The 12,228-nt window shown below is 39.0% G+C and overlaps 1 pseudogene; it reads right to left on the bottom strand.

The window, feature by feature from the left end:
• Positions 1–7,038: 7,038 nt before the first annotated feature.
• Positions 7,039–8,059, bottom strand: LOC101969249 (large ribosomal subunit protein eL6-like; annotated as a pseudogene).
• Between the last annotated feature and the right edge of the window lie 4,169 nt (positions 8,060–12,228).

The raw sequence follows: 12,228 nt of genomic DNA, 5'->3' as shown, positions 1-12,228 counted from the left end.
TAACCCACAGAAAGATGAAAAACTTCCATTGTATTTTATTCTGTTAGCAGATGGAATTTCTAGTTTCCATTTTATGAAAATGTGTAACCCTCTGAGATTGTTGGGTATAATATGCCTGATTATGGGCTGTTCTACTTGCAGTACTGAGGAAGGCCACAGAAGGGGAAAATTGTTTCTAAAACAGAACTGCAATTACACTGTTTCTAAAACAGATCTGCAATTAAATTTTCTTTCTGCTCCTTCTTTCTCTTCCTCAGCTCCTCCTGGGTGAGGACATGCTGATCACTCCCATCTCCCAAACTCGAGTCCATACTCAGCTGCTTAGGGCTCTATTAGCTAATGGTCATAATAAAGTTTTTATAGGTTTAATTTTGCTACTGCTAAGAAAGTAACATTGCAAATAAATCATGAATCAAAGCCAAGGCTAATTGCTTAGCTTTATTTTAAATTAGGATGTCTTAAAATAATTTTACAGGTATATGTTACTTAATGTCAGAAACTAGAGGAATTCTGCTCTATGTCTTAAGGCAGTATGTGGAAATCCATAGGTAAACAATTTTATTGACATCATGGTGGAAGTGTTTGTTTCATCTTTATTTCAATTCATGCAGATGGGATTCTGCATCGACACTGAAAAAAAATAGCATTTTTCTATACAGAAATGAAAGAAACAGAGTGGCATAGGAAGATAAACATACGTTAATGTGTTTATGGACCCTCTGGTTTAATAACTCTGCCTGTCTTAGTGACAAGAGATTTATTCTCATTACTTTCACACTAAAAAGGTGATCCTGTTAGATTGAGGTTCATTTTTACTAGCTTAATGTTAATTTCTGCCTACCTTTTTGGACTTTTTTGCAAGTGCAGTAGAAAATTGTGCATATTATCGAATGCAATCCCACCTACTAGGGAAGCTGGAGCAGGAGAATCACAAGGATAGTCTCAGAAACTTAGAGAGACCCTACTTCAAAATAATTTTTTTTAAAGGGCTAGGGATGTGGCTCAGTGGTAGGGGCATTTATTTTGAATGCATAAGTCCCTGGGTTCAAGTCTTAGTATAAAAATAAATAAACAAATAAATAAGCCAAGTAGGAGGTCTGTCCATTAAATTATATAATAAATGGCCTCTTTTTTCTCATTTGAGCCTTCTAAGTCATTCAATAGCTATTAATTCTCAAGTCTAGGCAACATTGAAGAGAATGGTAGTTGTTTTGTTTTTTATCTACCAGTTCTCTTTTTCTCCTGCCATTTTGGGGGTGGGGATGTGTGTACCAGGAATTGAACTCAGGTACACTCAACCACTGAGCCACATCCCCAGCCCTATTTTGTATTTTATTAGAGACAGGATCTCACTGAGTTGCTTAGTGCCTCACCACTGCTGAGGCTTTGAACTTGCAATCCTTCTGCCTCAGCCTCCTGAGACACTGGGATTACAGGCGTGTACCACTGTAGGACTTTTTATTTGTACATTAGCCACACTTTTGCTAATGTACAAATAGTTTTATTATACTCTTGCATCTGAAGGAATAGTAAAAAGAAAACCAAACCATTAAACCAAAAGGTAGGCAGAAATTAACATTAAACTAATAAAAATGAACCTCACTGCTTTTGTTTAAACATTTTTACAGAGAAATTGAGGGACACGGTATGTTAGGAAAACTGATTCCCAGTGATCTTCCTGGCCTTAGCCCTGAAGTAAGAGGAGGCATGCATGAACTAAGTATATCTTGGAAAGTACAGACCATTGCACAGCTTGAAAACATCTGGAGTTTCTGCTTCAGGAGGCTGGGGACGTGGCAGCCATTGCAGTAGATTTCACATTCTATGAATCATGGCTCCTTTGTCTCCTCCCAACTGGATAACATGATTCTTGATTGGAAGAGGTGAAAATGAAGGAATCAAATTCCTGAGCCATATTTTAAAAATGATTTCAAATAATCTTTGTTGACTTATTGAAAATGGCAACCAAAGCAATCTATTTGATGACAGAAAAGTCACACAGTGAGAGAACCCAAGACATTGAGTCATGTGTTAGTCAGCATTCTGTTACTGTAACAGATACCTGAAATAATCAACTGTAAAAGAGGAAAGGTTCATTTGGGCTCACAGTTTGGAGGTTTCAATTCGTGGTTGGTTGGTCTATCGCTTATGGGCCTGTAGAGAGGCAGTGTACCATGGTGGAAAGGTGAGGAGGAGGAGGAAAAGGAGGAGGGAAAGAAGAAAGAAGAGAAAGCTGCTCACTTCACAGGGGTTGGTAAGTGAAAGACAGAGGGGAAGAGATGGGAGGCCCACAGTTCCCTCATGGGCAGACCTCCAATGACCTACGACCTCCTACTAAACCTCACCTCTTAAGTGTCCCACCAACTCCCAATAGCATCAATGTGGGGACAAAGCCAAGAACACACGAGCATTTGGGAGACATTTCAGATCCAAACTTTGTCAAGTAGGAAGTCACAAAATGGCGTGTGTGTGTGTGTGTGTGTGTGTTTGTGTGTGTATGTGCGCACGCATGTGTGTGGCATGCACACATTTCTGGAGATTGAAGGCAGGGCCTCCTGCATGCTAGGCTGATGCTGTACCACTGAATTATGGCCCCAGCTCCAAAATGGGTCATTTTGAAGCAAAATAGTTTTCTTTGATGATAATCATGTAAACCTGTGGACTGAATTTTGTTTAGCTTTTACTGTAGTCATTTAGAATTCAACCATTATTCCATTAATACGAACAGAAAACAAGGTTATCTATTAATCAGGTTTTATCCCAAGGTGGTTTGCTTTAGAGACAAATGTTAGTCAACAAGGGATGGTTTTCTGAAGGTCTTGATTTTTGTTATCCACATTTGAACATGTCTTGAATCATTTAAGAAGTCTTAGGAGGCTTCTAGAAGGAATAAATATTTCCCTAATAAATTAGAGGTGTGTTGTCATATTGGATGTCGCTTTATGTGTCTGTCTTCTTCATAGTGTTGCAAATTATTTGATGAAAGTATATTGTGATATTCTTTGTTACCTCTTTATGCATTAAATAGTGTATTGGACAGTGTGTATTTTCAATTAATATGTTTTTAGTAAAGTGAAACTGCCAGGCACTGTGGCGCACGCCTGTAATCCAGCAGCTCAGCAGGCTGAGACAGGAGGATCAGGAGTTCAAAGCCAGCCTCAGCAATGGTGAGGCTCTAAGCAACTCAGTGAGACCCTGTCTCTAAATAAAGTGCAAAAAAGGCTGGGGATGTGGCTCAGTGATCGAGTACCCCTGAGTTCAATCCCTGGTATCCTCCCACACCCCCCAAAATGATGAAAGAGTAGTTGTGAAGTGTTTCATATAAATTATAGCACAGTAATCTTTCCTCCATAACAGTATAATGGCAACCTTTCCTGGTAGTCTCAGGGGTTTTAACATCTCTTCACAATAGTCAGGTGTGTAGAGTTCAATGAATGTATAGTTCCTTCCACTATATGGAGATTGCCCTAGATTTTATATACTTCTACATGTGTAGTACTGTTTCCTGTTTTTCTTGCTATTTCAGGGAAAGTTTTAAATTCTTCTTAATTACTAATTTTTTTAATTAAAAAAATTGTGTGTGTTGAGGATAGAACCCATGTCCTGGCTCTTGCTTAGTATGAGCCCCTCCTCCCCCATCCTTCAGTACTTGCTCGCCAGGACCTGGTGAATTAGAAGGAGAGGCCACATGCAGCATGAGTTGAAGTTTATTCATTGCGTATGCTGAATAGGAATTCTGAAGGTTTGCAATTTCAGAATGAGTTCTTTTTACCCTGGATGACAAAAACCAAAGGTTCAAAAACGGAATGAATGTTCCCATTTAGCTAATAAAGCAATATGTGCAGCGCTGGACTTAAAGTATGGGCAGCAAGGCAATTGTCCCTTAGGGGGGAAAAAAGAAAGAAAAATGACAAACAATTTTAGCTGTCAGTTTTTCCACATTAATTCAGTTGTTGGTAATAAATGTTCTACTAGCTGATTTACAACACAAGACACTCTAAAATAAAAATGTATGCTTCCAACCTTTAAGAAGTAAAAAGGAAAAACTTCAGAACGATCTTTAATTTTTTAAAAAAATTTTTAGTAGCAGATGGACACAATACCTTTATTTTATTTTGTTTATTTATGTGATGCTGAGGATCGAACCCAGTGCCCGACGCATGCGAGGCAAGTGCTCTACCAGGGAGTCACAACCTCAGCCCCCAGAAGGATCTTTTTAGAATAGGGTGACCAGAACACACGTGGCAATCTTCTCTCCCTTTCTCTTCCTGCTGGGGGACTCAATGAGTAACCAGTGTGTTAGCGCTTGGAGCGGGGTAGAGATCTGAAAATTCACTTGAACCTGCCAAAAGGGAGAACAGATGCAGGGGACAGTATTTGAAACATGGGTGGGTGTGGGAGGCCAACTTTATGGGTGACTGAGTTACACTCCCCAGCTGGGTGCTGAGGCACGCAGTCACAGAAATGGGTGTGTCTTGCTACAGCCCCATGGGTGAAGCTATGCTCACCTGTTCCTTTGTAATATAACCCCTTGCCCTGTTTAGGATAGAATCTTCCATGGAAGTGCCTTGTGTGTGTCCCCTCCTCTTACTGTGCCCTTGAATGTGGCCTACCCAGGTGTCAGTCAACCTGCTGACAGTGGACATCATGAAAATAGACTCAGCCCCCTGAAACCTGACCCTTGCCTCATTTGAATAGCTTCTCAATAAAAGGGGTCAGCACGTACTCTCTCTCTCTCTCTTTCTGCAGACCCTTAAGGTCAGAGGAGCCGTCACAGCAACCCCAAAGAAAAAGGTATTTGTGTCTCTTGTGTGGTTATTTTGTACAGCCCAGTTAGCCCAGTTTAACTAGAGTGACCCCTGAGCCTTTTAGTCGCGAGAACAGAAACACGGCAGGTGGGGGTAGGGAAAGATGGCATATGACAAAGAAATGGCAGAGGTCTATGAGCCTGAATGCGGGCAAAATTGGCCAAGTGGCTGTGTCCATCCATCCCATGTTAAACTTCAGTGGGCAATTTCAGTTGTAGAGAAAATCAGATCATGCCTGGGAGGCACCCACAAGGCCATTCTAGAAGGACAAGGTAGAGTGTAGATAGCAATGTTGTGAAGGGGTTTACTTTGAAATAACTGAACTATTCATCGTGTTCTGTTACTTTTCTGTAGAAGGTGCTCTATTTCACAATTAAAATAGGTAATGTTACACAGAGTTACCTTGTGAATACCCTTAATACCTTTAAAGACCAAAAAAAAAAAAAAATCTGATAATGAGCAAACCAACTATTTGTTAAGGAAATGCCTGGTTTAAAATTGGACTTAAATGTTTGAAATTTTATTTTTAAAATAATTTGAGTTGACAAAAATGGTCTGGGTCAGGTGCTGTCGCTCTGTACTCCCATAACATTGTAAGTCTAAAATTGGTGATATTTCTACTCACACTCCAGTATTACACAGTTTAATAATTAATTTTCAAATAAACAATTTTAGAATATCTTACGATTTATAGAAAAGTTGCAGTATTGGTTAGTAAATTACCCTAAACCCAATGTCCCCTATTGACAACATCTTACATTAGTTTGATATGCTTGTTGCAACTTATGAGCTGATACTGATGTTTTTATTAATTAAAGTCACTACTCTGCTTGAATTCCCTTACCTTTTACCTAATGTTCATTTCCTATCTAGATCCTGTGCTAGATAACATGTTTCCAGCAGACCTCCTTAGGCTTTTCTAGGCTTTGATAGTTTCTTAGGCTTTCCTTATTTTTGAAAATCTTGACAGGTTTGAGAGGGCTAGACAAGAATTTTAGAGAATGTCCCTCCATTTGGCTATCCTTATTTCTTTACTCATGACTAAAATGAGTTTGTGGTTTTGGGAAGTGAAGCGCTTCTCACCAAGCCCATTAAGGGTGTGAACCATCAGCACGACTCTTCACTGCCAATCTGGTCTGCAATCATCTTGCTAAGTTTCTACATTGCAAAGTTACCCTCCCCCAACCCTTCCAGGTTGTACTTGATGAAATAAGTCACTATGCTAATTCTACACTAAAAGGATGGGCATTGTGGTCCATCTCCTTGAAGATGGAGTATCTATATACTTTATCTGTAATGCTTCTAAACAATTTATCATTCTTCCCTATTCACTTCTTCATTCAGTTGTTTACTTGTGTCAGTGTGGATTGATGAGTGTTGATTTTATACTTTTGTTGTAATCTGATGTTAAATTAGTGGCTTAGATTTTTCCAGGTTTCATCCCCATGGGGGAGATCACTCAGGTCGCCACCTACATCCTTTTCATGAGGTACATCCCTGTGATCTTTAGCATTTTCTTGCTTTCTGGTACTCCATGCCACTCCCAGTTCAAATCATCTGTTTCACCTGATTCACCCATTTCTCCAAGGAATCTTGGTTCCTTTTATTGGCAGACAGTATCAGCAACTAAGCTCTAAGCCTAGGTGTGATTGTTGTTGCTAGGGTGTTGTTTCTTCTAGGTCTGCTCAGTGGATAGATCTCAAGAGTACATGTGGGCATACTAACTTGTCTGAACACTCACTTCATAAACATTTCTATGTGTACCTATCTATATCCACTGTAAGCAAAACAAAAATTCATAATGATGCCACCTACTCTAATTTAGCACACAAGACTTATTCTAGACTTTTCCTTGTTCATCTGTAAGTTCCCACAACAGTGAGAAATCTGACCTCAACCATCCATCATCTGTGTATTATTTATTCAGTTTTCATAGGTAAATAGAATGGTTTCTGGATATCTGTTGAGTACTGGTTCTAGAACCTTCACAGATGTCAAGACACAGATGCTCAACTACCTTATATAAAATGGTCTGGTATTTGTGGATAACCTATGCACATCCTCCCATATACTTTAAATCATCTCTAAATGACTTATAAACCCTAACATAATAAAATGCTGGGTAAATAGTTGTTTAGGAAATAATAACAAGGAAAAGAAAGTTAGTACCTGTTCATTAAAATTTTTTTTTAAATGTATCAGTTATTTAATTAGGTTCCTGGTAAGAATTCTAGAACACAAATTTGTGAGGATAAATTCCATTTGTTAGAGCAAAACCAAATCAGATTTAGCCCTGGAGTTGAGGAATAGTTTTGATTTTGGGTAAAATTTGTGAGTCCACATCTTTCCAATTCACCTTGTGACTGCTCTGTAATCTCAGATTTCTCTTCCTCTGTGTCGGATTTCACTTTCCTGGTGTCTGGGCTTCTGCAACTTCTTCTTCTTGAAGTAAGAATCAGTGAGGTGTTGCGGGATTTTCAAGTTGCTGATATCAATCTTCCTGGACGTGGCTGGGGATGTGGCTCAAGCGGTAGCGCGCTCGCCTGGCATGCGTGCAGCCCGGGTTCGATCCTCACACCACATACCAACAAAGAAGAACTAAAAAAGAACTAAAAAAATAAAAGAACTAAAAAATAAAAAAATAAATAAAAAAAAATCTTCCTGGACGTGGTGATGACAAACTTCTGGTATGCTCTATGCAGAGAAACGCAGTTGAGGGAAAGAAATCCCATCACAAGTAGCAAGCCACTGCTCAGCTTCTTCAGCAAAACCGCTCTCTTGTCTCTGTGGTGCCCAGTGAGGATGATCAAGACCGTCACAGGAGTGAGGCTGGCTTGCAGTTTTCTCACATGCTGACGCGGGGGGTGGGGGTGGGGGTTTGCTGTGACTCAACAGCTTTTGTGGCACATCTTCAGCGGAATAGTATCCAGGCATTTTGCGAAGCTTAACCACCCTAGTACCACCGTTCTTGTCCCCACCAGCTGGTTTTGTGGGAGTAGCAGGAACCTTTCTTTCTTTCTTCTTTTCAACCTTGGATTTAGCAGCTGAGTACTTCTTCTTGTACAAGGCCTTTGAGAATACCTAGCAGATCGGGAGGACCTGTCAGTTCCTCTAAGCAGTGGGGCCTCTCTTTCTTGAGTTTCTTATCCTTAGGGTCTCCTTTTTTAACCTTGCCCACAGCATCAGCCTTTTTGGATCCAGGTTTCTTCTCCTTAGTGCCCAGCTTCTCAGCCTTTTCACCCGCCATCTTGCAAGATAGGAAGGAAACCTAAGTACCTCTATTTTTTTAATAGTATTTTTGATTCACAGTCAGTTGAATCTGAAGCTGTGGAACTCACAGATAGGAAGGGCCAATTATACACACAGTTTTAGAATGTTTAACCTGTACCCCCAATGAGAAACAGCTTTGCCAGCAAGAATACTGTGCTTATTGCAGTTGCTTTGTCCTCTGTCTTAACATCTCCATTCATTTCCACAGTTACTAAGGTCAGCAACTCTTCTCTACCTTCTCTTCAATGATGTTGTGTAAGATATTTTAGAGTTAGATTATTTTGTTGCAGTGAGCAATATATCCTGATATTTCTTGCCAATCTAACCAACTTTACTGTAATCTACATGCTTAGAAGTTCACTCTTTGTTCCATAAAGTTCTTTGTGATTTCATGACATATTCAACAACAAAGTGCTGTACAAAATAACTTCAATTCTAAAAATCCTCTGTGCTTCAAATATTCTTATTTGAGCCTCTCTCCTCCACAAGCCCTTCCAACAGTGAACTGTTTTCTCTCCATACAAGTTTGCCTTTTTCAAAATGCCATATGAATGAAGCCATATAATATATTGCCTTTTCAGGCTGGCTTGTTTTATGTAGCAGTTTGCACTTAAGATTCATCCAGTTGTTACTTGCATAGATTGCTAACTCTTTTTCTTTTTAATCACTGAGTAGTGTTTTTCCATTGTATATACCACATACACATTTCCATATGTATGTACCATAATTTGTTTATCCATTTGCCAACTGAAGGACATTTTGGTAATTTGCAAGTTTAGCAATTATGAATAAGGAGGCTATACATATTAGTGCACAGATTTTCATGTGGACTGCAGTGGCTGGATTAAAAGATAAAACTTTATTTAGCTTTGTAAGGAAACTGGTGAAGTACTTCAGAAGAGACTGCAGCATTTTGTATTCCTGCCAGCAATGAAATGAGAGTCCCTGCTATTCTGAATTCTCACTGGCAATTGATATTGTCAGTGGGTTTTTTTTTATTTTAACTATTATCATAGATGTGTAGGAAGAATCCATTGTTGTTTTAATTTGCATTTCTCCAATGAGAAGTGATATTAAGTCGTTTCTCATCTTCTTGTTCACCATCAGTATATCTTCTTTGATAAATATTGGCTCAGGTCTTTTGCCCACATTTTAAATTGGGTGACTTGTTCACTAATTTGAGTTTTTAACTTTTTTTTTGTATATTCTAGATTCAAAAATGTGGTTTGAAAACACCCTGTGGCGTATCTTTCACTTTATTAACATTATATTTCAAAGGGCAAAAGCTTTAAATTCTATCACAGTCCAACTAATGACATTTTTCATCATAGATCATGCTTTTGGCATTCCAAGATCTCATAGCGAAATGTAAGGTCAATGAGATTTTTTTCCCTGTTTTCTTCCAGAAATTTTATAATTTTCTATTTTAATTTTAGCACTATGGTCAGTTCTAAGTAAATATTTGTGCAGGATGTTAGACCATTTTCTAGTTGCATCTTTCTTCATCTGGACAATGATGTTGTGTAAGTGCCCCTGAGTTCAATCGCCAGTACCCCCAAAACAAACAAACAACAATATGCCTGCATTGCAGGCAGTCTTTGTGGAAAGCATGTCTTTCCTCCATTGAGTTACCTTTGTACCCCTACCCCAAGTCACGTGTGTTTTTGTGGCTTTCTATTTGTAGCTTTCCATTCTGGTTCATCAGTGCTGCTTCTTTTCTCAATACCAAACTGCCTTGATGAATGTAGCTTTATAATAAGTCTTGATCAGACAGTGTCAGTCTTCCAACTTTGTTCTTTTTTAGAATTTGTTGGGTATTCTCAGTCTTTTGCCTTTCTGTGCAATTTTATAATCATTTTGTACTATCTATAGAAAACATGCTGGGATACAGTAGGGGATTGGGTTGAATCAGCAGATCAAATTGAGGAGCAATGACGTCTTAATACATGAAATAATTTGAACATAGACTCTCTCTCCATTTAATTTTACTTTTTGTTGAGTGTTGCAGTTTTCTGTATCTAGACTCTACAAATATTTTGTTGAATAAATACTTAAGAATTTCCCTCTTTGTATTAGTATAATTTTTTTAAATTTCAAATTCTATCTCATTTTTATATAATAAATGAAAAATCTATAAATATATATGTATATATATATATATATATATATATATATGATGCTCATGTTCCTGTCTATTAATAGTTTGATAGTTTCAATCACAAAAGGTATTGGATTTCTTAATATGATTATATAATTTTTAAAGTGTTATTTTAAATTAGTTTAGAAGTAAAAATACATTAGCCAGCTGGGCACAGTAGTACATACCTGTAATCCCAGCTGCTCAGGAGGCTGAGCAGGAGGATCACAAGTACAAAGCCAGCCTCAGCAAAAATGAGGCACTAAGCAACCCAGTGACTAAAATACAAATAGGGCTTAAATAAATAAAATACAAAATAGGGCTGGGGATGTGGCTCAGTGGTTGAGTGCCGCTGAGTTCAATTGCCAGTACCCCCCAAAACAAATAAACAACAAACAAAAATCTAAAAATCAACCTTATCAAGAAAAACCCACTAACCTCATGGGGATTAGCATCCTACTTCAAATTCCAATCCCAATCGGAACCAACACTTGAAGTCTATGTTTACACGGGACAAATAAAGAAGTAAGATGGTTTATCCTTCTGTGTGGGGAGCCACTCTGAATGATTTGTGTCTTCCGTCTTGGAGCGGAGAGGCTTTGAATGTCACTACATCTCATAGTGACTTGGGCATTGCCGGGTCCCGGAAGTTTGAGGACTTGTCTTCAGACATAGGTGTTGTCCTACAGCTCTTGGGCTGAATTACACTCACATGTCCCTTTTAACTCTACCCCTTCTTATCTTTTTTGGATGGAACTTTCTAAGAATGAGGGTCCTCCCAATAAAAGCCCACTTCTGAAGTGCGCTCTCTCTCTCTCTCTCTCTCTCTCTCTCTCTCTCTCTCTCTCTCTTGCCAGCCTCTCCTGTCTATCCCTTGTTCTCCCATTTGGGGAGCTTGACGCTGAGAGCCTTCCTGAAGCTTGTTTAAAGGAAAAGTGTGTGTCTGTGTTTAGTTTAGTGTCCCCGGAAATTTACATGATCTACCTTAAATTCAGCTGCCCCCACGGGCCAGGGGAGACACTTCTGCTTTGTGAAATAAATATTTAAATGAAAATATAAGTTTGGAGAAGATGGCAAATAAGACAGATTCTAATTTGTCTAAATTTATTCTGTTTCATTCCATTTTAAACATTTAACACTAAGAACAGGACGGAGGTCAAGCCCGGCTGCCCCAATCCACCCACACCGGCCTGTGTGGGGACCAGGCTCACAGTGGAGGCAGTCAAACCCTCCATCAGCAGGGCAGACACCTGCCAGAGCCTAGCCTCTGGCAGAAGACTGCCCCTTCCAACCAGCTTCTACCATGGAAGATCAAGCAAGCCCAGCCGCCCAGATCCGCCAACACCAACTTGCCCAGGACCCAGGTCCAGGATGCAGTAGCAAACATTGAGGGACACCATCAGGGTCTGGAAGCCCAACATCAAGGTGAGGTACAGACAATCTGCATGGATACTATAAGAATATAGGGAAGAAACTGTAATATCTCAGATCTACACTGTAAGAAAGGAAGACACACAGACAACATGAAAAAACAAGGAAGTAAAGTACCCCAAACAACCAGGATTCTGTAATAACAGAACCCTGTTATTACAGGACAGCACAGTTGATGAAATGTCAGAGAAGGAGTTCAGAAAGTTCATAATTAAAATGACCTGTGAATTAAAGATGACCTAAAAGAGCAAATACAGGCAAAAATTGATCACTCCAACAATGAGATAAGAGAGCAAATTCAGGTAGCAAAATATTACTTCAAGAGAGAGATAGAGACTCTGAAAACAACAACAACAACAAAACAGAAATCCTTGAAATGAAGGATACAATAAATCAAATAAAAACTCGATAGAAAGCATAACCAACAGACTAGATCACTTGGAAGAAAGAACATCAGATAATGAAGACAAAGTATACAATCTGGAAAATAAAGTGGATCACACTGTGAAGATAGTAAGGAATCATAAACAGAACAGCCAAGAATTATAGGACAGCATCAAAAGACCAAATCTAAGAGTTATT

The sequence above is a fragment of the Ictidomys tridecemlineatus genome, chromosome 5 (assembly GCF_052094955.1).
Source record: "Ictidomys tridecemlineatus isolate mIctTri1 chromosome 5, mIctTri1.hap1, whole genome shotgun sequence".
Classification (NCBI taxonomy): Eukaryota; Metazoa; Chordata; class Mammalia; order Rodentia; family Sciuridae; genus Ictidomys; species Ictidomys tridecemlineatus.
This window is presented reverse-complemented; position numbering and strand designations above follow the sequence as displayed.